Source organism: Schistocerca nitens, chromosome 2 (assembly GCF_023898315.1).
Source record: "Schistocerca nitens isolate TAMUIC-IGC-003100 chromosome 2, iqSchNite1.1, whole genome shotgun sequence".
Lineage (NCBI taxonomy): Eukaryota > Metazoa > Arthropoda > Insecta > Orthoptera > Acrididae > Schistocerca > Schistocerca nitens.
The window spans coordinates 217,440,566-217,463,072 of NC_064615.1; positions in this window are offsets into that span (position 1 = coordinate 217,440,566).

The window sequence follows — 22,507 nt, forward strand, 5'->3', positions numbered from 1 at the left end:
TTCTAAGGGATCATCCCAGCATTTGCCTGAAGTGATTTAGGGACATCACGGAAACCGTAAATCAGGATGGTCGGACGCAGGTTTAAACCGTCGTCCTCCCGAATGCGAGTCCAGTTGGCTAACCACCGCGCCACATCGCTCGGTACTAGGTTATTAGAAGGTGGGGTATTTTTGACAGTTCAAAACTGGATGAGCTATTCTGGAGTTCAAAATATCTTTTATACAAAACCAGTCAGTATCTTTCCGGCCGGCCGAAGTGGCCGTGCGGTTAAAGGCGCTGCAGTCTGGAACCGCAAGACCGCTACGGTCGCGGGTTCGAATCCTGCCTCGGGCATGGATGTTTGTGATGTCCTTAGGTTAGTTAGGTTTAACTAGTTCTAAGTTCTAGGGGACTAATGACCTCAGCAGTTGAGTCCCATAGTGCTCAGAGCCAGCCAGTATCTTTCCGAAAAACATTTCTTTTCCTCTTTTGATGAATCTTTGCTTGGCTTCACAACATTGTACCGTTCTGCTTCCGGTACGAATAAAATGGTAGGTTATTAGCGAAAGCAAGAATAGGTGTGGGCCAATGAACGAACGCTGTGCGATTCTCATTGCACCTTTTCCTCATGCAGCTGAAATGCTCAACCGTCGCACCATCAGCGTAACAGCTCAAGTATCCAGGTAGCTCTCATAAATAATATACTTACACAAGGAGAATGGAAAAGGAATCCGAAGGTCTGTTAGATCTAGATACTTGCGAGATAAAAAGGCTGACACGGTAGAGAAAAATCTGAGCCCTGTGGGAGTGCATGCTTAAAATATCTTTGGTGCATAGTTAATTACAAATAGTGACGAAGGTGTCTTATGTATACTATTTTTCAGTTAAAAGTTGTGTCTATATGTTGTTAGTCAGTAGTGTAAGCTAATAATACTGACAAGGGAACCTCCTCATCGCACCACCCTCTGATTTAGTTATAAGTTGGCAAAGTGCATGGGCCTTGAAAAACTGAACACAGATCACTCGAGAAAACAGGAAGAAGCTGTATTGAACTATGAAAAAAATAAGCAAAATATACAAACTGAGTAGTCCATGCGCAAGATAGGTAACATCAAGGATAGTATGAGTTCAGGAGCGCCTGATCCCGTGGTTAGCGTGAACAGCTGCGGTATGAGAGGTCCTTGGTTCAAATCTTCCCTCGAGTAAAAAGTTTAATTTTTTATTTTCAGACAATTATTTTGCGAAGCTGCACATGTACACAGAGCAGTATTGTTTACGTGATCGTGTGTCAATTATCAAAGTTCAGGAACTCTCACATAATCAACTTCGCTCTCCAAAATTCCAGGACAGGTTCAGATTTGCTTGGACATATGTACGATTTGACGGTTTACACACGGAAAAATTTGAAAACGTTAAAAACGTGTGTTTTGAAAGAGCACAGGGAAAACTGTGCGACAGTGAAATTGTTGCATTCATTTGTTGCAGCTTATGTGACAAACTCTTATGTTTTCAAAATTTTTGGGAGTGATTATCACATCCACAAGAAAACCTAAATCGGGCAAGATAGAAGAATCTTTTTACCCATTAGCCAAGTGTAAAAAAAAAATTGTTCAAATGGCTCTGAGCACTATGGGACTAAATTTCTGTGGTCATCAGTCCCCTAGAACTTAGAACCACTTAAACCTAACTAACCTAAGGACATCACACACATCCATGCCCGAGGCAGGATTCGAACCTGCGACCGTAACGGCCTCGCGGTTCCAGACTGTAGCGCCTACAAACGCACGGCCACTCCGGCCGGCTAGCCAAGTGTACAAGTTAGGTGGGTCGACAACATATTCCTGTCATGTGACGCACATGCCGTCACCAGTGTCATACAGAATATATCAGACGTGTTTTCCTGTGGATGAATCGGTTGACCTATGACCTTGCGATCAAATGTTTTCGGTTCCCATTGGAGAGGCACGTCCTTTCGTCTACTAATCGCACGGTTTTGCGGTGCGGTCGCAAAACACAGACACTAAACTTATTACAGTGAACAGAGACGTCAATGAACGAAAGGACAGATCATAACTTTGCGAAAATAAAGAAAGAAAATATTTCACTCGAGGGAAGTCTTGAACCGCCGGCCGCGGTGGTCTCGCGGTTCTAGGCGCGCAGTCCGGAACCGTGCGACTGCTACGGTCGCAGGTTAGAATCCTGTCTCGGGCATGGATGTGTGTGATGTCCTTAGGTTAGTTAGGTTTAAGTAGTTCTAAGTTCTAGGGGACTGATAACCACAGCAGTTGAGTCCCATAGTGCTCAGAGCCGTTTGAACCATTTTTGAAGTCTTGAACCAAGGACCTCTCGTTCCGCAGCTGCTCACTCTAACTACTTTTTTTTTCAATTTATTGGTCATAACATTCCACAGTAGTACATAATTTTCAACTGACATCTAAAAGTAATGAAACAAACTAAAATTAATTACGGGTTCCTTGACATTTTAGAAAAAATCCAAGTCTAAACCAGATAGTGATGTTCGTCACTTGACCATTTTTGTTTTTGTTTTTCAAAGATCAAATTGCCTCTCGTTTCTTCATGTTCTGAATCGCATCCTCCAAAATGGAGGTCACATGTTCTTCTGAGGAAGTTTGCGTATGTATCATAATAATTATTCATGCGTAGTAGCATGTGATGCTGGTCGGAGATGTACGTCAAAAAATTTCCTTCGTTCCTTTCTTTACTGGACAGCATGTAAAATACCGCGTGTCCCTTTAACCAGTTGACGGCATTTTTCTTCAGGTGGGGTATAGTTCTTCTTCCGGGTATAAAACGCACGACGGCGTTATCAAATACGCCGGTTTTCTCTGCTTAGTTGCTAATTTTTTTCTGATTGACAACCATATATTATTTACATTTCCACAGAGAAATTGATGTTCATCTGTGTCAATCAAGGTCCGCAGCTCGTGGTCGTGCGGTAGCGTTCTCGCTTCCCGCGCCCGAGTTCCCGGGTTCGATTCCCGGCGGGGTCAGGGATTTTCTCTGCCTCGTGATGACTGGGTGTTGTGTGATGTCCTTAGGTTAGTTATGTTTGAGTAGTTCTAAGTTCTAGGGGACTGATGACCATAGATGTTAAGTCCCATAGTGCTCAGAGCCATTTGAACCATTTTTTGTGTCAATCAGGTTGCAAATGGTACACAAAGGGGAATCAGCCAGATGAACGGAATGTAGTGTGGAGTTCGTTGGAAATTTCCTATTCACAAAATAGTTCCACAATGACCGCACTTTTGTTGGAAAATGCGGGTGGTATATATTGGTCCAGATATCATGCCAAGATTGACCGACGTATTTTTGTTCTATGAAGTTCTTTGTCTGAAAGTTCATTAAGTTTTGGTATATTTTCTTGACTTTGATGACATCTTTCTCGGGTGTTCCCAGTCTAATGTAGCTATATTCTACGAAGAAATGTTTTAGGTGGTAAAGTTCATTTGGGATGTGGTGAACGTCTATTGGGGCGTCCTGGCTGGCCGGCGCTACTTCATTTAACAGAAATGCGGCAACACTATTGACTGACCGCCTCCACAGTTTATATGTTTTACAGACGCACAATGCTTGTGCTTTATTGTACACGTCTGTGAGATTCAATCCACCGTTGTCAGACGGTAGAGTCAACGTTTGGTACTTGACTTTGAAGATGTGGTCGTGGCTGACGAAGTGGCCAAAAGCAGCCAAAATCCTGTTCGCCACTGTCCTAGGCATTGGCAGGGCTTGCGCCACGTAATTTACTTTAGAGGATAAAGAGATTTTGACAAGAGCCACTCTTTGTATCTCATCAAGAGTACGGAGATTGTGCTGACGTATACAAGCGCGGATGGTGTTGAGGATTCTTCTGTAATTAACTGCGATGGCCTTCCGAATATTCCTTGTGTACTCCACCCCAAGACGTGTCATGGTGACAATTTCCTTTATTGGTCCACGAATGGGAACTCCTAATCCGCTTCCAATATTCATCATGCCAGAGTTATTTCTATTGTTTCGCACCAGATACTTGTTCGTATTTGTTTATTATGTCGAGTGCTTGACCACGGCGCTCTTAAGCTCACACCAGCCTTAATGTTGCCTATCTTGCGCATGGACTACTCAGTTAGTATATTTTGCGTATTTTTTTCATAGTTCCACACAACATTTTCCTGTTTTCTCGATTGATCTGTGTTCAATTTTTCAAGGCCTATCCACTGTGCCAACTTATAGCTAAATCTGAGGGGGGTGCGATTGGGAGGTTCCCTTGTGAGGTATTTTCCTTTATTCCAGGTACGTGCTCATCTGAGATTTTACGGTTTCTTTAATTAATTAAAAATTGTGTCGTTGTCTTGTTAGTGAGAAGCGTAAGCAAATAATACTGAGGTGTTGGTTGATCTTTATTGCAGGTACGTGCTCATCCGAGAGGCTACTGGAGTGGTGTGGCTAGCGAAGAGGCAGCAAGGGCGTCATCAGCGCAGGTGCAGGTAGCTGTGAGCTCTCTCTCGCCGCTGCGAGGCGCCACTGCATGTTTAATGGGGCCGGCAACAGGCGCAAAGAAGCCGCCACAGCAAGCGCCGTGTTCTGCTACCTCCTGCTGCTTCACACACAGAGCTGCTGCTCTAGTTCTTTGCAGCTGCGCTACACTCTGGTTGCAGGGCCAGGCGGCTGCCGAGCTCCTGTGAGCACAACCCTTAGCACCAGCGCATTATTGTGTTGTCTGCGGTCTGCGGTTCGGTACCTACAGCTCGTGCGTAGCCATAAGAGCGCAGTAGAAACTTCTGTGCCTCATAGCGTAGAGGAAACTCCTGTGCCCCACAAAGAGCTAGCGTTGGCATCGATAAAATGCTGTTCGTGTTGTGCTGGCTAATTAATCCCAATGAAAGTTCATCCGAAATTGGCAAAGGATTAGAAATCTAATTTCCTTTTTCAGTTGCTAATAACGTTCGTTCGCCGGCCCGTGTGGCCGAGCGGTTCTAGGCGCTTCAGTCTGGAACCGCGCGACCGCTACGGTCGCAGGTTCGAATCCTGCCTCGGGCATGGGTGTGTGTGATGTCCTTAGGTTAGTTAGGTTTAAGTAGTTCTAAGTTCTAGGGGACTGATGACCACAGATGTTAAGTCCCATAGTGCTCAGAGCCAATAACGTTCGTTCGTCAAGGTATTTTAATCCAAGATAATGAAAGAAAACTTACTTTACAGCTTATTTTGTTACCTTGCTATTTTTCTAAATAGCCGTTGTTCATATTTAAACACTTGTTGCAGCACTCCACAAGTTTTCCTATGCCTCTTACACACTCAGTTCCTCCAGGTCCTTTTTCAATTCGTTGTTACGTCCAGAGTGCATTATAGGCATATTTTTCTTTCTGCCGGTGGTTGTTTTTTTATTTGTAACTTAACAGTTTCTGACAATGTCGCCCACCTTCAGATTGTATGTTTTAGTTACGATAACCTGTATTATCGAACCATCTGTCTACTCTGCTATACTAAATTGTATATGACAAGAAACTGATAGTTCCATGACGACTGGTTACCCTGTAGCTACTACATGTGATTTGAAGATTGGTGACATAGCTCGAAACCAGTCATTTTGAAATAAAAAACAACGATCGGCACTGAGCCATGTTGCGGCTCGCGTTGGTGCCTTCGTAGGTTGGCATCTGTAATAGGGATAGTGGCTTCTCGTTTTCTTCTTGTGTTTACTGGCGCCACTACGTTTGCTAGCACTGTCTGTCTGCGAGTGGCAGCAGCAGCGGTTATCGATATCTCAAGTGTTTTCCGGGTCGGAGTGTGTCGGCGAGCTCAGCTGGGATGGAGCAGCAGTGAGGTCTGGCAGTGCGAGGACATGCTGGGACCGCTGGCGGCACGCAGGCACTGCCAGATCGAGGGGCTGTAGTCGCGAGGGCCACGACCTTGTTGTCCACCGGACCCAGGACGTTTGAGTGGAGTGAACATTAACCCGGTGGTGAGACCTCCACTGTTTTGAGATCACACCACTTATCCGTGCATTGCTGCTCGCAGGGTCACTGAGACGCAGAGCAGCGAATGGAGTGTTTGGAGTTGGCGAAATTAATTAGCCCTTCTCCACTTCTTATATAAATTCCTTGTGTTACCATTGGTGAAGTTCAACCAGCGATGTTTTTCTGCCTACATCCTGCTAACGCCCCAGTTACCTGCCCTGGAGGTAAGCGTATTTTTCCAGCTGTGTACCTTTCCTCGCCTTGCCGCTGCTGTCCGGTGAAGTGTGTAGTTTGACAGCCTCCTTGATTGTGGTTCGGATATTTTGTTTCTTTTGGACTACTTTGGTCATAGTGGTTCCTTCTGTTTCTGGATGTTCTAAACACCAGATTCTGAAGATGCAGTGCTGTCCGCTGGTTCTGGCTTGCCTAGGTTATTCCATCGTTGTATTGGTTATCAGACATTAGGTAGATTTTGCAAGAGTGTTGGTCTGGGTTTAAGCTGTCACTAGTTTGAGTTGGTATCTGGTGAAGTGAATACAACTCTTGGCTGCCTGTCTCATCATTTACGAAGTTGAGCGATTTTTCCAAGTCGATCCTTGGAGCACTGTCTGAGGCCCACTTCTTTCTTGATTTGGTCAGATTGTGATGATTGTTTTATTTTTTAAAAAATATTTTAATTTTGAATTATTACTGTTTGGGCGTTCAGCCGACAAAGTTTTTGAATTTCTTGTTAATAAGACCTTCGGCCATGAGTGTGTCTTAAGAAATTTCAATTAGACAAAATATCTTAAAACTGAAATGTTGATGATTGTTCTTTAAATATCTCTCGAGGAAGTGTAATTGCTTATCAAAAATTTGCTATCCAGGTCTTCAGCTGTCAAATTGTTTTTGTATTATTACTATTGGGCCTTCAGCCGACAAATAATTTGAATTTCTTGTCAATAAGGCCTTCAGTCATGAACGCAAGTGGTCTTAAGAATTTTTAATTAGATACTGTCTCTTAATAGTGAAATTTTGATCATTGTCTCAAAGGGTACAGGGCAAAGAAGCAACGAGAATAGACCGAGCAACAGTCGATATTGTAGTTGTAAATTGTCGTAGCTGTGTTGGAAAAGTACCAGAGCTTCAAGCGCTGATAGAAAGCACTGAAGCTGAAATCGTTATAGGAACAGAAAGCTAGCTAAAGCTGGAGATAAATTCTGCCGAAATTTTCACAGAGGCGCAAACCGTGATGAGACAGGATGGATTATATAAAGTAGGTGGTGGTGAGTTTGTGTCTGTTAGTAGTAGTTTATCTTCTAGTGAAGTTGAAAAAGATAGTTCCTGCGGATTACTTTGGGTAGAGGTTATACTCAACAGCCGTAAAAAATTATAATTGGCTTCTTCTACCGACCCCCGACTCAGATGATATAATAGCTGAACGCTTCAAAGAAAACTTGAATCTCATTATAAATAAGTACCCCACTCATAAAGGTTATGATTGGGGGAGACCTCAGTCTGCCCTTGATTTGTTGGCGAAAATACATGTTCAAAGCCGGTGGTAGACAGAAAACATCTTCCGAAATTGTACTAAATGCTTTCTCCGAGATATCTTTGAGCAATTAATTCATGAGTGCACACGAATTGTAAATGGTTGCGAAAACACACTTGACCTCTTAGCCACAAATACACTCCTGGAGGTTGAAATAAGAACACCGTGAATTCATTGTCCCAGGAAGGGGAAACTTTATTGACACATTCCTGGGGTCAGATACATCACATGATCACACTGACAGAACCACAGGCACATAGACACAGGCAACAGAGCATGCACAATGTCGGCACTAGTACAGTGTATATCCACCTTTCGCAGCAATGCAGGCTGCTATTCTCCCATGGAGACGATCGTAGAGATGCTGGATGTAGTCCTGTGGAACGGCTTGCCATGCCATTTCCACCTGGCGCCTCAGTTGGACCAGCGTTCGTGCTGGACGTGCAGACCGCGTGAGACGACGCTTCATCCAGTCCCAAACATGCTCAATGGGGGACAGATCCGGAGATCTTGCTGGCCAGGGTAGTTGACTTACACCTTCTAGAGCACGTTGGGTGGCACGGGATACATGCGGACGTGCATTGTCCTGTTGGAACAGCAAGTTCAAAGATACAGTATCGACAGCAATAGATAGATTCATACCGCAGAAGTTAATGAGAGACTGGGCTGATCCACCATGGTACACAAAACACGTCAGTACACTGTTGCAGAAGCAACGAAAAAAGCATGCCAGCAGCATGCAAGCAGAACGCAAAATCTGGCTAAGTTTCACGGAAGCTCGAAATTTAGTGCGGACGTCAATTGGTATGCTTTTAATAGTTTCACCAATGAAATATTGTCTCAAAATATGGTAGAAAACCCAAAGAGATTCTGGTCGTATGTAAAGTACACCAGTGGCAAAAAACAGCCAATACCGTCACTGCGCTTTAGCGATAGAAATGTTACCGATGATGGTACCACTAAAGCGGAGTTACTAAATACAGTTTTGCGCAATTCCCTCACGAAGGAAGACGAAGTAAATATTCCAGAATTCGAAAGCAGAACCGCTGTTAGCATGAGTGACATAAAAGTAAATATCTTAGGTGTTGCGAAACAACTCAAATCACTTAAAAAAGGCAAGTCTTCCGGTCCAGATGGTATACCAATCAGGTTCCTCTCAGAGTATGCAGACACAATAGCGCCTTTCTTAGCAATCTTATACAACCGCTCACTTGGCGAAAGGTCTGTTCCTAAAGACTGGAAAGCAGCACAGGTCACTCCAATATTCAAGAAAGGGTATAGGAGTAACCCATTGAATTACAGACCCATATCACTGACCTCAATTTGGAGTAGGATTTTGCAGCATATACTGCACTCGAACATTATGAATCACCTTGAAGAAAATGACTTATTGATACATAACCAACACGGATTCAGAAAATATCGTTCTTGTGCAACGCAGCTAGCTCCTTATTCCCGCCGGCCGGGGTGGCCGAGCGGTTCTAGGCGCTACAGTTTGGAACCGCGTGACCGCTACGGTCGCAGGTTCGAATCCTGCCTCGGGAATGGATGTGTGTGATGTCCTTAGGTTGTTTAGGTTTAAATAGTTCTAAGTACTAGGGGACTGATGATCTCAGCAGTTAAGTCCCATAGTGCTCAGAGCCATTTGAACCATTTTCTTTATTCCCATGAAGTAACGAGTGCTGTAAACAAGGGATCTCAGATCGATTCCATATTCCTAGATTTCCAGAAGGCTTTTGATGCCGTTCCTCACAAGCGACTATTAATCAAATTGCGTGTATATGGAGTATCGTCCCAGTTGTGTGACTGGACTCGTGATTTCCTCTCAGAGAGGTCACAGTTCGTGATGGTCGGAAAATCACCGAGTAGAACAGAAGTGATATCTGGCGTTCCGCAAGGTAGTGTCATAGGTCATCTGCTGTTCCTGATTTATATAAATGATCTAGGTAATAATCTGAGCAGCCCCCTAAGATTGTTTGCTGATGACGCTGTAATTTACCGTCTAGTAAAATCATCAGACGATCAATTCCAGTTACAAAATGATATAGAGAGAATTTCTGTATGGTGCGAAAAGTGGCAATTAGCACTAAACGAAGAAAAGTGCGAGGTGATCCACATGGGTATTAAAGGAAATCGGATAAATTTTGGGTACACGATAAATCGCACAAATCTAAGGGCTGTCAATTCGACTAAATACCTAGGAATTACAATTAAGAGCAACTGAAATTGGAAAGACCACATAGATAACATTGTGGGGAAGGCGAAACAAAGACTGCGCTTTGTTGGCAGAACACTTAGAAGATGCGACAAACCCACTAAAGAGGCGGCCTACATTACACTTGTCTGTCTTCTGCTGGAATATTGCTGCTCGGTATGGGATCCTTACCACCTAGGATTGAAGGAGGACATCGAAAAAGTGCAAAGAAGGGCAGCTCGTTTCGTGTTATCGCACAATAGGAGTGTGAGTGTTACTGATATGATACGCGAGTTGGGGTGGCTGTCACTGAAACAAAGGCGGTTTTCTTTGCGGCGAGATCTATTTACGAAATTTCAATCACCAACTTTCTCTTCCGAATGTGTAAATATTTTGTTGACACTCACCTACGCAGGGAGAAATGAACAGCATGATAAAATAAGAGAAATTAGAGCTGGAACGGAAAGATTTAGGTGTTCCTTTTTCCCACGTGCCATTCGAGAGGGGAATGGTAGAAAAGTAGTAAGAAAATGGTTCGATGAACCCTCTGCCAGGCACTTAAGTATGAACTGCAGAGTAACCATGTAGATGTAGATGTAGTACCTCATGGAGAAGTTTAACTAGTTCTTAAGAATTTGCTATCCAGGCCTTCAGCCGTCAAATTGTTTTTTTGAGTTATTACTGTTGGGGCCTTCAGCTGACAAATAATTTGGATTTCTTGTCAATAAGGCCCTCAGCCACGAGTGCAACTTGCTTAGGGATTTTTTTAATTAAACGTTGTGTCTTAACAGTCTAATTTGATAATTGTTTCTTATTGTTAATTTCATTTGCAATTGTTTACAAATAAAGTGTACGTGATTTTTTAAAAAAAACTTAGCAACCAACGGTAACTGATTCCGGTCCCGTCCCCACCGAATCCTGCCTTTCCCTAAGTACCAGGTCTCAGACAGACAGTAGAATAAGCATATTTGGCATAAGGATCGCGGATATCTCGCTTGTGACTAATGTTTCCCGTTTTGATTTGCATTGTGCTTTGCCTCCAAAAAATTCCTGCAACTCTGGCAAAAGATGGTTCAAAATGGTTCAAATGGCTCTGAGCACTATGGGACTTAACATATATGGTCATCAGTGCCCTAGACATTAGAACTACTTAAACCTAACTAACCTAAGGACAGCACACAACACCCAGTCATCACGGCAAAAGATGGTAATCACTTGAGACCTAGCTTGGGCCACAAAGCATTTCGTGAAAAAATTCCCACTTAAACTACTGAAGCAAATTCTTCATCGAAGCAGAATATTGGCCAGCGATACTGTGAAGAAGCAAAATGCTAGTGGACTATCCCGATTCGTTGCTTTTATGGTCTCAATAGTGTTAAACGTCCATCCTGTTAGATTTCTTCCTCAGTCCCTGATCTGAGGTGGTCAGTCACAACTGACGATCGGCCTAGTCGTTATTCATTATGAATACTTCTTCGTCCGCCTTTAAACATGACGCACCATTTAAGAACTGATGCTTTATTCATCACATTGCTTTAAACTATCTGTCTGTAAATTTTGATAGTGTGGTCCTGTCTTGCATTCAGAAGCCGTTTTGCACTAGGAACTTTGCATTTGGTGCGATCGTTTAAAATCGCACAATGAAGTAGTAAACGCCTGTTGCTGCTCGCTGTAGTTTTGTACTAGTGCTAACGATTAGGAAGTCTACGAAATGACGTCGGAAGTGGTGAGAGCTTTGTGTATGGGGGAGGGAGGGGGAGGAGAGGGAAACAGAATAGCACGGCATGGCTAGTCAGATCAAAACTTTCGTCACTTCTAGAATAACCACTGTATATCTAAAGACATTCCACATGACTGATGTCTCAAAACTGCAACCACAGATGCAAACGTTTAGAATATGCACTATGGTTTCGGGCCATGAGCGATTGGAGCATGTTCGATTGGACTATAATAATTACAGATGTCTATGTGAACAAAAGTATCCGGATACTTGGCTGCAATTCAGTAAGGTATTGGCCCACCCTAAGCGTTGATGGCAGCTTCCACTCTCGAAGGCATAAGTTCAATCAGCTGCTGAAAGGTTTCTTCCGGAATGGCAGCCCATTCTTCACTGAGGAGAGGTATCGATGTCGGTCGGTGAGGCCTGGAAAGAAGTCGGCGTTTCAAAACATCCCAAAGGTGTTCTGTAGGATTCAGGTCAGGACTCTGTGCAGCCCAGTCCATTACAGGGATGTTATTGTCGTGTAAGCACTCCGCAACAGGCCGTGCATTATGAACAGGCGCTCGATCGTGTTGAAAGATGCAATCGCCATCCCCGAATTGCTCTTCAACAGTGGGAAGCAAGAAGGTGCTTGAACATCAGTGTAGGCCTGCGCTGTGATAGTGCCACGCAAAACAACAAGGGGTGCAAGCCCTCTCCATGAACAACACGACCACACCATAACACCACCGCCTCGGAATTTTACTGTTGCCACTACACACGTTGGCAGAAGACGTTCACCGGGCATTCATCATACCTGCACACTGCCATCGGATCGCCACATTGTGTACCGTGATTCGTCACTCCACACAATGTTTTCCATGTTCAATCGTCCAATGTTTACGCTCCTTACACCAGGTGATGCGTCGTTTGGCATTTACCGGCGAAATGTGTGGCTTATGAGCAGTCGCTCGACCATGAAATTCAAATTTTCTCACCTCCCGCCTAACTGTCATATTACTTGCAGTGGATCCTGATGCAGTTTGCAATTCCTGTGAAATGGACTGGATAGACGTGTGCCTAACACATTGCACACTTACGAAATTTACGACAGCTTGGGCTCAGACTGTACAAGCAGCAGTAGCCTCCCTCACCAGAACTGGACGTGCACTCCACCTGAATCACTCGATAGCTTCACGCAATAACTGGCCATATTACAGCATTCAAAACAAACTGTTTAAGAGCTAGCAATTACAAGCTTACACAATGCAATGTACGAAAGTAGATAACTTCATAAACATTTAAACCCCAGAAGTATCAGAGCTTTGAATTTCAAAATATCAGCAAGGCTATTTTAATCCAAAAATACAGACCAGAAATTAATAAAATTAAAAAAAAATTAACCTTTACTAAACAGCAGTTCTCGACAGCAAAAGCGAGCGCTTGTAGTGTCCTATAGCCAACGGCCTTGCCGCAGTGGATACACCGGTTCCCGTCAGATTAAGCACTGTCGGGCGTGGCCGGCTCGTGGATGGGTGACCGTCCGTGCCGCCATGCGATGTTGCCATTTTCCGAAGTGCACTCAGCCTCGTGATGCCAATTGAGGAGCTACTTGACCGAATAGTAGCGGCTCCGCTCAAAGAAAACCATCATAACGACCGGGAGAGCTGTATGCTGACCACATGCCCCTCCTATCCGCATCCTCACTGGGGATGACACGGCGGTCGGACGGTTCCGACGGGCCTGAGGACGGGGTGTAGTGTCCTACAAAGTGGCATTAGTAATGAAGGTGATTATTATTTCGGGCAGTAAGGTTTCTGGTTTTAGTTCTGAGTCTTGCACTTTCTGAGCGGCTATATCCACCGCTTAGAAACAGAAAGAAAATAATAGGTTCAGAAAGAAAATAATAAGTAAAAACTATGCGCGCGCGCGCGCGCGCGCACACACACACACACACACACACACACACACACAAGCGGCCTGTGACCCAGACACCCTCCATCCTCACCCCAACAGCTCATTCTACTCCCACTCTCTACAACTGCAATGATCCCTCAGTCAGCCTTATAGCTTGTGAGCATGACCATGTGCAGATGGTACAGTGTAGGTTACCTACAGTAACATGTATAAAGGTGATCTATCCGTTGTAAATGTGGTTCTACAAGGATGATCAATAAGTAATGCAACAAATTTTTTCCTCTGCCAATTTAGGCAGAAAAAAATCCGGAATTTGCTGTGGGACATCGTGGAATATTCCCGCTTCGGCTTCTATAGCTTGTGGTGCTATTCGTAGCCTTAAAAAAAATGGTTCAAATGGCTCTGAGCACTATGGGACTCAACTGCTGTGGTCATCAGTCCCCTAGAACTTAGAACTACTTAAACCTTACTAACCTAAGGACATCACACACATCCATGCCCGAGGCAGGATTCGAACCTGCGACCGTAGCAGTCGCACGGTTCCGGACTGCGCGCCTAGAACCGCGAGACCACCGCGGCCGGCCGTAGCCTTCAAAATGGCGTCTGTAACACAGGTGCGTTTCATGCAGAGAGCTGTCATTGAGTTTCGTTTGGCGGAAATCCAGAGCGTCGCAGATATTCTTAGGCGCTTGTAGAATGTCTACGGAGATCTGCCAGCGAACAGAAACCCGTTGGGTCGTTGGGCCAGTCATGTATTACCATCGCTCTTACTCCTACAACATTGGAGCGTGCGGACACTTGTAATACTGAAAATGCAGATAAAATACCTTCTGCACCATCGAAAATATTCGCCCTTTAATATCCGTTGATAACTTTCACGGTACTATTTATTCTAAGTATTACAGAAACTACGTTTAATACACTCCTGGAAATGGAAAAAAGAACACATTGACACCGGTGTGTCAGACCCACCATACTTGCTCCGGACACTGCGAGAGGGCTGTACAAGCAATGATCACACGCACGGCACAGCGGACACACCAGGAACCGCGGTGTTGGCCGTCGAATGGCGCTAGCTGCGCAGCATTTGTGCACCGCCGCCGTCAGTGTCAGCCAGTTTGCCGTGGCATACGGAGCTCCATCGCAGTCGTTAACACTGGTAGCATGCCGCGACAGCGTGGACGTGAACCGTATGTGCAGTTGACGGACTTTGAGCGAGGGCGTATAGTGGGCATGCGGGAGGCCGGGTGGACGTACCGCCGAATTGCTCAACACGTGGGGCGTGAGGTCTCCACAGTACATCGATGTTGTCGCCAGTGGTCGGCGGAAGGTGCACGTGCCCGTCGACCTGGGACCGGACCGCAGCGACGCACGGATGCACGCCAAGACCGTAGGATCCTACGCAGTGCCGTAGGGGACCGCACCGCCACTTCCCAGCAAATTAGGGACACTGTTGCTCCTGGGGTATCGGCGAGGACCATTCGCAACCGTCTCCATGAAGCTGGGCTACGGTCCCGCACACCGTTAGGCCGTCTTCCGCTCACGCCCCAACATCGTGCAGCCCACCTCCAGTGGTGTCGCGACAGGCGTGAATGGAGGGACGAATGGAGACGTGTCGTCTTCAGCGATGAGAGTCGCTTCTGCCTTGGTGCCAATGATGGTCGTATGCGTGTTTGGCGCCGTGCAGGTGAGCGCCACAATCAGGACTGCATACGACCGAGGCACACAGGGCCAACACCCGGCATCATGGTGTGGGGAGCGATCTCCTACACTGGCCGTACACCACTGGTGATCGTCGAGGGGACACTGAATAGTGCACGGTACATCCAAACCGTCATCGACCCCATCGTTCTACCATTCCTAGACCGGCAAGGGAACTTGCTGTTCCAACAGGAGAATGCACGTCCGCATGTATCCCGTGCCACCCAACGTGCTCTAGAAGGTGTAAGTCAACTACCCTGGCCAGCAAGATCTCCGGATCTGTCCCCCATTGAGCATGTTTGGGACTGGATGAAGCGTCGTCTCACGCGGTCTGCACGTCCAGCACGAACGCTGGTCCAACTGAGGCGCCAGGTGGAAATGGCATGGCAAGCCGTTCCACAGGACTACATCCAGCATCTCTACGATCGTCTCCATGGGAGAATAGCAGCCTGCATTGCTGCGAAAGGTGGATATACACTGTACTAGTGCCGACATTGTGCATGCTCTGTTGCCTGTGTCTACGTGCCTGTGGTTCTGTCAGTGTGATCATGTGATGTATCTGACCCCAGGAATGTGTCAATAAAGTTTCCCCTTCCTGGGACAATGAATTCACGGTGTTCTTATTTCAATTTCCAGGAGTGTATGTAATAGATGTGCAGGTGTATTTAATTTTGACTGTATGTTACTGACGGTAGTTATAATGAAGATATTGTAAATTGCTCAGCAGTAGCCAAGAGAGCTTTATTGAGGTGCATCGGTAACAGCGGCGAAATCGTAGTAGCTATGCCGTTGTTTATTGTTTGAGTCATGACGGAGTGAGACTGTCAAAGCGCTCTCGTCGATGCGGTGTGCAGCCGTGCGCGCGATGATGTAGACGCGCGTGATCTGTTAACCTGCTAGTATTGAGAGCTCGATGGGAGTGGACAGGCGGAGGAAGCTGCAATTCCAACTATTGCCTGCCCCGTAACTATCCGTGACTCTGGAGACGACTCGGGGTTCTCATCGAACAGCAGCAGCAGCAGCAACGGCAGCTCACCATTGTCGTCGGCTACATTCTTCGTCGTCCGCACACTACTCGTACAACATCGTAGGACTGTTAACTGACAAACCGAGTAATGTAGAGGCTTTGCCCAGCAACATTCCTTTCACATCGTATGAATAACTTGAATAATAACTTGCAATAGTTAAAACTTCGAGGGCACCTGTGTTGTCATTGTCCTCAGACGTCATTACCAAGTAGGGTCCCTTTCTTTTCCATGCAAAGACCGAGTGTCGTAAGAATATCATAAATTAAAAATGTACTACCATTTTTAGTCTAAACTCTGTGCCACAGTAACTGTTTATTTTTGTACTGCATAACAGAGGTTACTTAAAATAAAGTAAAATACCACAGGCAAGACGAATAACGAAAGATAGAGCACACATTACGTGTGCGCAATTCTGTATTTAGCCTGTCGAATGACTTATGCTGGCTCGGTAAGTATTTTATTCTCGTTATTTTAAAAGTAGAACTAATTGTTCATTTGCTCACAGTAAATACAGTTCTGTCTTCCAATAATCAAAAGTAAATTGCATGTCTTTTTCTAAATTTTGCATTACGTTGCACTGAGGTTACAGAAAGTTATTTATTTTAACACAACCTTGTTTAGGTTAAGCCAGTCCTTTACTTAACCGGCAATTTCATTTAATGTTACTTTCCAAATTTATTAGTATTTCAGAATGAGTAACTGCAAATGCAGTGCTTTCTGATTCATTTATTTTCTCGTGAACTGTAGTGTTGTGGAAAAGCGTGACAACCTTCTAGTGCCACGCCAGTGATTATTTGCTTAAATTTCTTTGCCATTACTTTCCTCAAGCTTCTGGAGACTCATCGGCCTCGCGGGTTGTCGACCGTTTAATTTTCCTTCTTTTTTTTTTAGCTAATCTGTGTTTTCTTTGTGTTAGCAGTGATTTTTGTAGTAAGTAGTACGTGGTCGACCCCCCCCCCACCCTTCCCCCCCCCATCCCGTGCGGTTTGTGAGCGATTGCACTATATTCCAGCCCGCATCTCGTGGTCGTGTGGTAGCGTTCTCGCTTCCCACGCCCGGGTTCCCGGGTTCGATTCCCGGCGGGGTCAGGGATTTTCTCTGCCTCGTGATGGCTGGGTGTTGTGTGCTGTCCTTAGGTTAGTTAGGTTTAAGTAGTTCTAAGTTCTAGGGGACTGATGACCATAGATGTTAAGTCCCATAGTGCTCAGAGCCATTTGAACCACTATATTCCACCCATTTCAAATTTATCATCTAAATTCAGCTTACATTTAGAATAGCTCCTTCCTTCAGGAGAGACTGTTGTACAATTCACCGGTATTATCTTCCTTCGGTAACGGTAGCCTTGTTGTTGTTGTTGTCTTCAGTCCTGATCTGGTTTGATGCAGCTCTCCATGCTACTCTATCCTGTGCAAGCTTCTTCATCTCTCAGTACTTACTGCTATCCTACATGCTTCTGAATCTGCTTAGGTATTCATCTCTTGGTCTCCCTCTACGATTTTTACCCTCCACACTGCCCTCCAGTGCTAAATTTGTGATCCCTTGATACCTCAGAACATGTCCTACCAACCGGTCCCTTCTTCTTATCAAGTTTTCCCACAAACTCCTCTCCCCCCAATTCTATTCAATACCTCCTCATTAGTTACGTGATCTACCAATCTAATCTTCAGCATTCTTCTGTAGCACCACATTTCGAAAGCTTCTATTCTCTTCTTGTCCAAACTATTTATCGTCCATGTTTCACTTCTATACATGGCTACACTCCATACAAATACTTTCAGAAACGACTGCCTCACACTTAAATCTATACTTGATGTTTACAAATTTCTCTTCTTCAGAAACGCTTTAATTGCCATTGCCAGTCTACATTTTATATCCTCTCTACTTCGACCATCATAAGTTATTTTGCTCTCCAAATAGCAAAACTCCTTTACTACTTTAAGTGTCTCATTTCCTAATCTAATTCCCTCAGCATCACCCGACTTAATTCGACTGCATTCCATTATCCTCGTTTTGCTTTTGTTGATGTTCATCTTATATCCTCCTTTCAAGACACTGTCCATTCCGTTCAACTGCTCTTCCAAGTCCTTTGCAGTCTCTGACAGAATTACAATGTTATCGGCGAACCTCAACGTTTTTATATCTTCTCCATGGACTTAAATACCTACGCCGAATTTTTCTTTCGTTTCCTTTACTGCTTGCTCAATATACATATTGAATAACATCGCGGACAGGCTACAGCCCTGTCTCACTCCCTTCCCAACCGCTGCTTCCCTTTCATGCCCCTCCACTCTTATAACTGTCATCTGGTTTCTGTACAAATTGTAAATAGCCTTTCGCTCCCTGTATTTTACCCCTGCCACCCTCAGAATTTGAAAGAGAGTATTCCAGTTAACATTGTCAAAAGCTTTCTCTAAGTCTACTAATGCTAGAAATGTAGGTTTGCCTTTCCTTAATCTACACTCCTGGAAATGGAAAAAAGAACACATTGACACCGGTGTGCCAGACCCACCATACTTGCTCCGGACACTGCGAGAGGGCTGTACAAGCAATGATCACACGCACGGCACAGCGGACACACCAGGAACCGCGGTGTTGGCCGTCGAATGGCGCTAGCTGCGCAGCATTTGTGCACCGCCGCCGTCAGTGTCAGCCAGTTTGCCGTGGCATACGGAGCTCCATCGCAGTCGTTAACACTGGTAGCATGCCGCGACAGCGTGGACGTGAACCGTATGTGCAGTTGACGGACTTTGAGCGAGGGCGTATAGTGGGCATGCGGGAGGCCGGGTGGACGTACCGCCGAATTGCTCAACACGTGGGGCGTGAGGTCTCCACAGTACATCGATGTTGTCGCCAGTGGTCTGCGGAAGGTGCACGTGCCCGTCGACCTGGGACCGGACCGCAGCGACGCACGGATGCACGCCAAGACCGTAGGATTCTACGCAGTGCCGCAGGGGACCGCACCGCCACTTCCCAGCAAATTAGGGACACTGTTGCTCCTGGGGTATCGGCGAGGACCATTCGCAACCGTCTCCATGAAGCTGGGCTACGGTCCCGCACACCGTTAGGCCGTCTTCCGCTCACGCCCCAACATCGTGCAGCCCGCCTCCAGTGGTGTCGCGACAGGCGTGAATGGAGGGACGAATGGAGACGTGTCGTCTTCAGCGATGAGAGTCGCTTCTGCCTTGGTGCCAATGATGGTCGTATGCGTGTTTGGCGCCGTGCAGGTGAGCGCCACAATCAGGACTGCATACGACCGAGGCACACAGGGCCAACACCCGGCATCATGGTGTGGGGAGCGATCTCCTACACTGGCCGTACACCACTGGTGATCGTCGAGGGGACACTGAATAGTGCACGGTACATCCAAACCGTCATCGACCCCATCGTTCTACCATTCCTAGACCGGCAAGGGAACTTGCTGTTCCAACAGGACAATGCACGCCCGCATGTATCCCGTGCCACCCAACGTGCTCTAGAAGGTGTAAGTCAACTACCCTGGCCAGCAAGATCTCCGGATCTGTCCCCCATTGAGCATGTTTGGGACTGGATGAAGCGTCGTCTCACGCGGTCTGCACGTCCAGCACGAACGCTGGTCCAACTGAGGCGCCAGGTGGAAATGGCATGGCAAGCCGTTCCACAGGACTACATCCAGCATCTCTACGATCGTCTCCATGGGAGAATAGCAGCCTGCATTGCTGCGAAAGGTGGATATACACTGTACTAGTGCCGACATTGTGCATGCTCTGTTGCCTGTGTCTATGTGCCTGTGGTTCTGTCAGTGTGATCATGTGATGTTTCTGACCCCAGGAATGTGTCAATAAAGTTTCCCCTTCCTGGGACAATGAATTCACGGTGTTCTTATTTCAATTTCCAGGAGTGTATTTCCTAAGATAAGTCGTAGGGTCAGTATTGCCTCACGTGTCCCAACTTTTCTGCGGAAACCAAACTGATCTTCGCCGAGGTCGGTTTCTACCAATTTTTCCATTCGTCTGTAAAGAATTCGCGTTAGTATTTTGCAGCTGTGACTTATTAAACTGATAGTTCGGTAATTTTCACATCTGCCAACACCGGCTTTTTTGGGATTGGAATTATTATATTCTTCTTGAAGTCTGAGGGTATTTCGCCTGTCTCATACATCTTGCTCACCAGATGGTAGAGTTTTGTCATGACTGGCTCTCCCAAGGCTGTCAGTAGTTCTAATGGAATGTTGTCTATTCCCGGGGCCTTGTTTCGACTCAGGTCTTTCAGTGCTCTGTCAAACTCTTCACGCACTATCGTATCTCCCATTTCGTCTTCATCTACATCCTCTTCCATTTCCATAATATTGTCCTCATGTACATCGCCTCTGTATAGACCCTCTATATACTCCTTCCACCTTTCTGCTTTCCCTTCTTTGCTTAGAACTGGGTTTCCATCTGAGCTCTTGATATTCATACAAGTGGCTCTCTTTTCTCCAAAGGTCTCTTTAATTTTCCTGTAGGCAGTATCTATCTTACCCCTGGTGAGATAAGCCTCTACATCCTACATTTGTCCTCTAGCCATCCCTGCTTAGCCATTTTGCACTTCCTGTCGATCTCATTTTTGATACGTTTGTATTCCCTTTTGCCTGCTTCATTTACTGCGTTTTTATATTTTCTCCTTTCAGCAATTAAATTCAATATTTCTTCTGTTACCCAAGGAGTTCTACTAGCCCTCGTCTTTTTACCTACTTGCTCCTCTGCTGCCTTCACTACTTCATCTCTCAGAGCTACCAATTCTTCTTCTACTCTATTTCTTTCCCCTATTCCTGTCAATTGTTCCCTTATGCTCTCCCTGAAACTCTCTCCATCCTCTGGTTCTTTCAGTTTATCCAGGTCCCATCTCCTTAAATTCCCACCGTTTTGCAGTTTCTTCAGTTTCAATCTGAAATTCATAACCAATAGATTGTGGTCAGAATCCACATCTGCCCCTGGAAATGTCTACAATTTAAAACGTGGTTCCTAAATCTCTGTCTTACCATTATATAATCTATCTGATACCTTCTAGTATCTCCAGGATTCATCCAGGTATACAACCTTCTTTTATGATTCTTGAACCAAGTGTTACCTATGATTAAGTTATGCTCTGTGCAAAATTCTACAAGGCGGCTTCCTCTTTCATTTCTTCCCCCCAATCCATATTCACCTACTATGTTTCCTTCTCTCCCTTTTCCTACTGACGAATTCCAGTCACCCATGACTATTAAATTTTCGTCTCCCTTCACTACCTGAATAATTTCTTTTATCTCGTCATACATTTCATCAATTTATTCATCATCTGCAGAGCTAGTTGGCATATAAACTTGTACTACTGTAGTAGGCATGGTCTTTGTGTCTATCTTGGCCACAATAATGCGTTCACTATGCTGTTTGTACTAGCTAACCTACTCCTGCATGACCCCTATTTGATTTTGTATTTATAACCCTGTAATCACCTGACCAAAAGTCTTGTTCCTCCTGCCACCGAACTTCACTAATTCCCACTATATCTAACTTTAACCTATCCATTTCCCTTTTTAAATTTTCTAACCTACCTGCCCGATTAAGGGATCTGACATTCCACGCTCCGATCCGTAGAATGCCAGTTTTTTTTTTTTCTCCTGATAACGACGTCCTCTTGCGTAGTCCCCGCCCGGAGATCCGAATGGGGGACCATTATACCTCCGGAATATTTTACCCAAGATGACGCCATCATCATTTAATCATACAGTAAAGCTGCATGTCCTCGGGAAAAATTACGGCTGTAGTTTCCCCCTGCTTTCAGCCGTTCGCTGTACCAGCACAGCAAGGCCGTTTTGGTTAATGTTACAAAGCCAGATCAGTCAATCATCCAGACTGTTGACCCTGCAACTACTGAAAAGGCTGCTGCCCCTCTTCAGGAAGCCGGCCGAAGTGGCCGTGCGGTTAAAGGCGCTGCAGTCGGAACCGCAAGACCGCTACGGTCGCAGGTTCGAATCCTGCCTCGGGCATGGATGTTTGTGATGTCCTTAGGTTAGTTAGGTTTAACTAGTTCTAAGTTCTAGGGGACTAATGACCTCAGCAGTTGCGTCCCATAGTGCTCAGAACCAACCAACCTCTTCAGGAACCACATGTTTGTCCGGCCTCTCAACAGGTACCCCTCCGTTATGGTTGCACCTACGGTACGGCCATCTGTATCGCTGAGGCATGCAAGCCTCCCCACCAACGGCAAGGTCCATGGTTCAGGGGGGTAGGACGATAGTCTTACTCACTGCAAATTTTCATTAGGCATGTGCGATCACGATCAATTATATTTGCAATACAGTAGCCCGATTAGGAATGGGGAGGTTGCACAATCTCAATTGTAGTGATCGCCCCATCACAATTAAACACGTCACTGGACAACTGGACGTCTCTGTTGGTAGTGGTGACACTTTCGTCCACCATTGTGAGTACTCAAATGTGTGTGTCCGAAAAATGGTTCAAATGACTCTGAGCATAATGTGACTTAACTTCTTAGGTCATAAA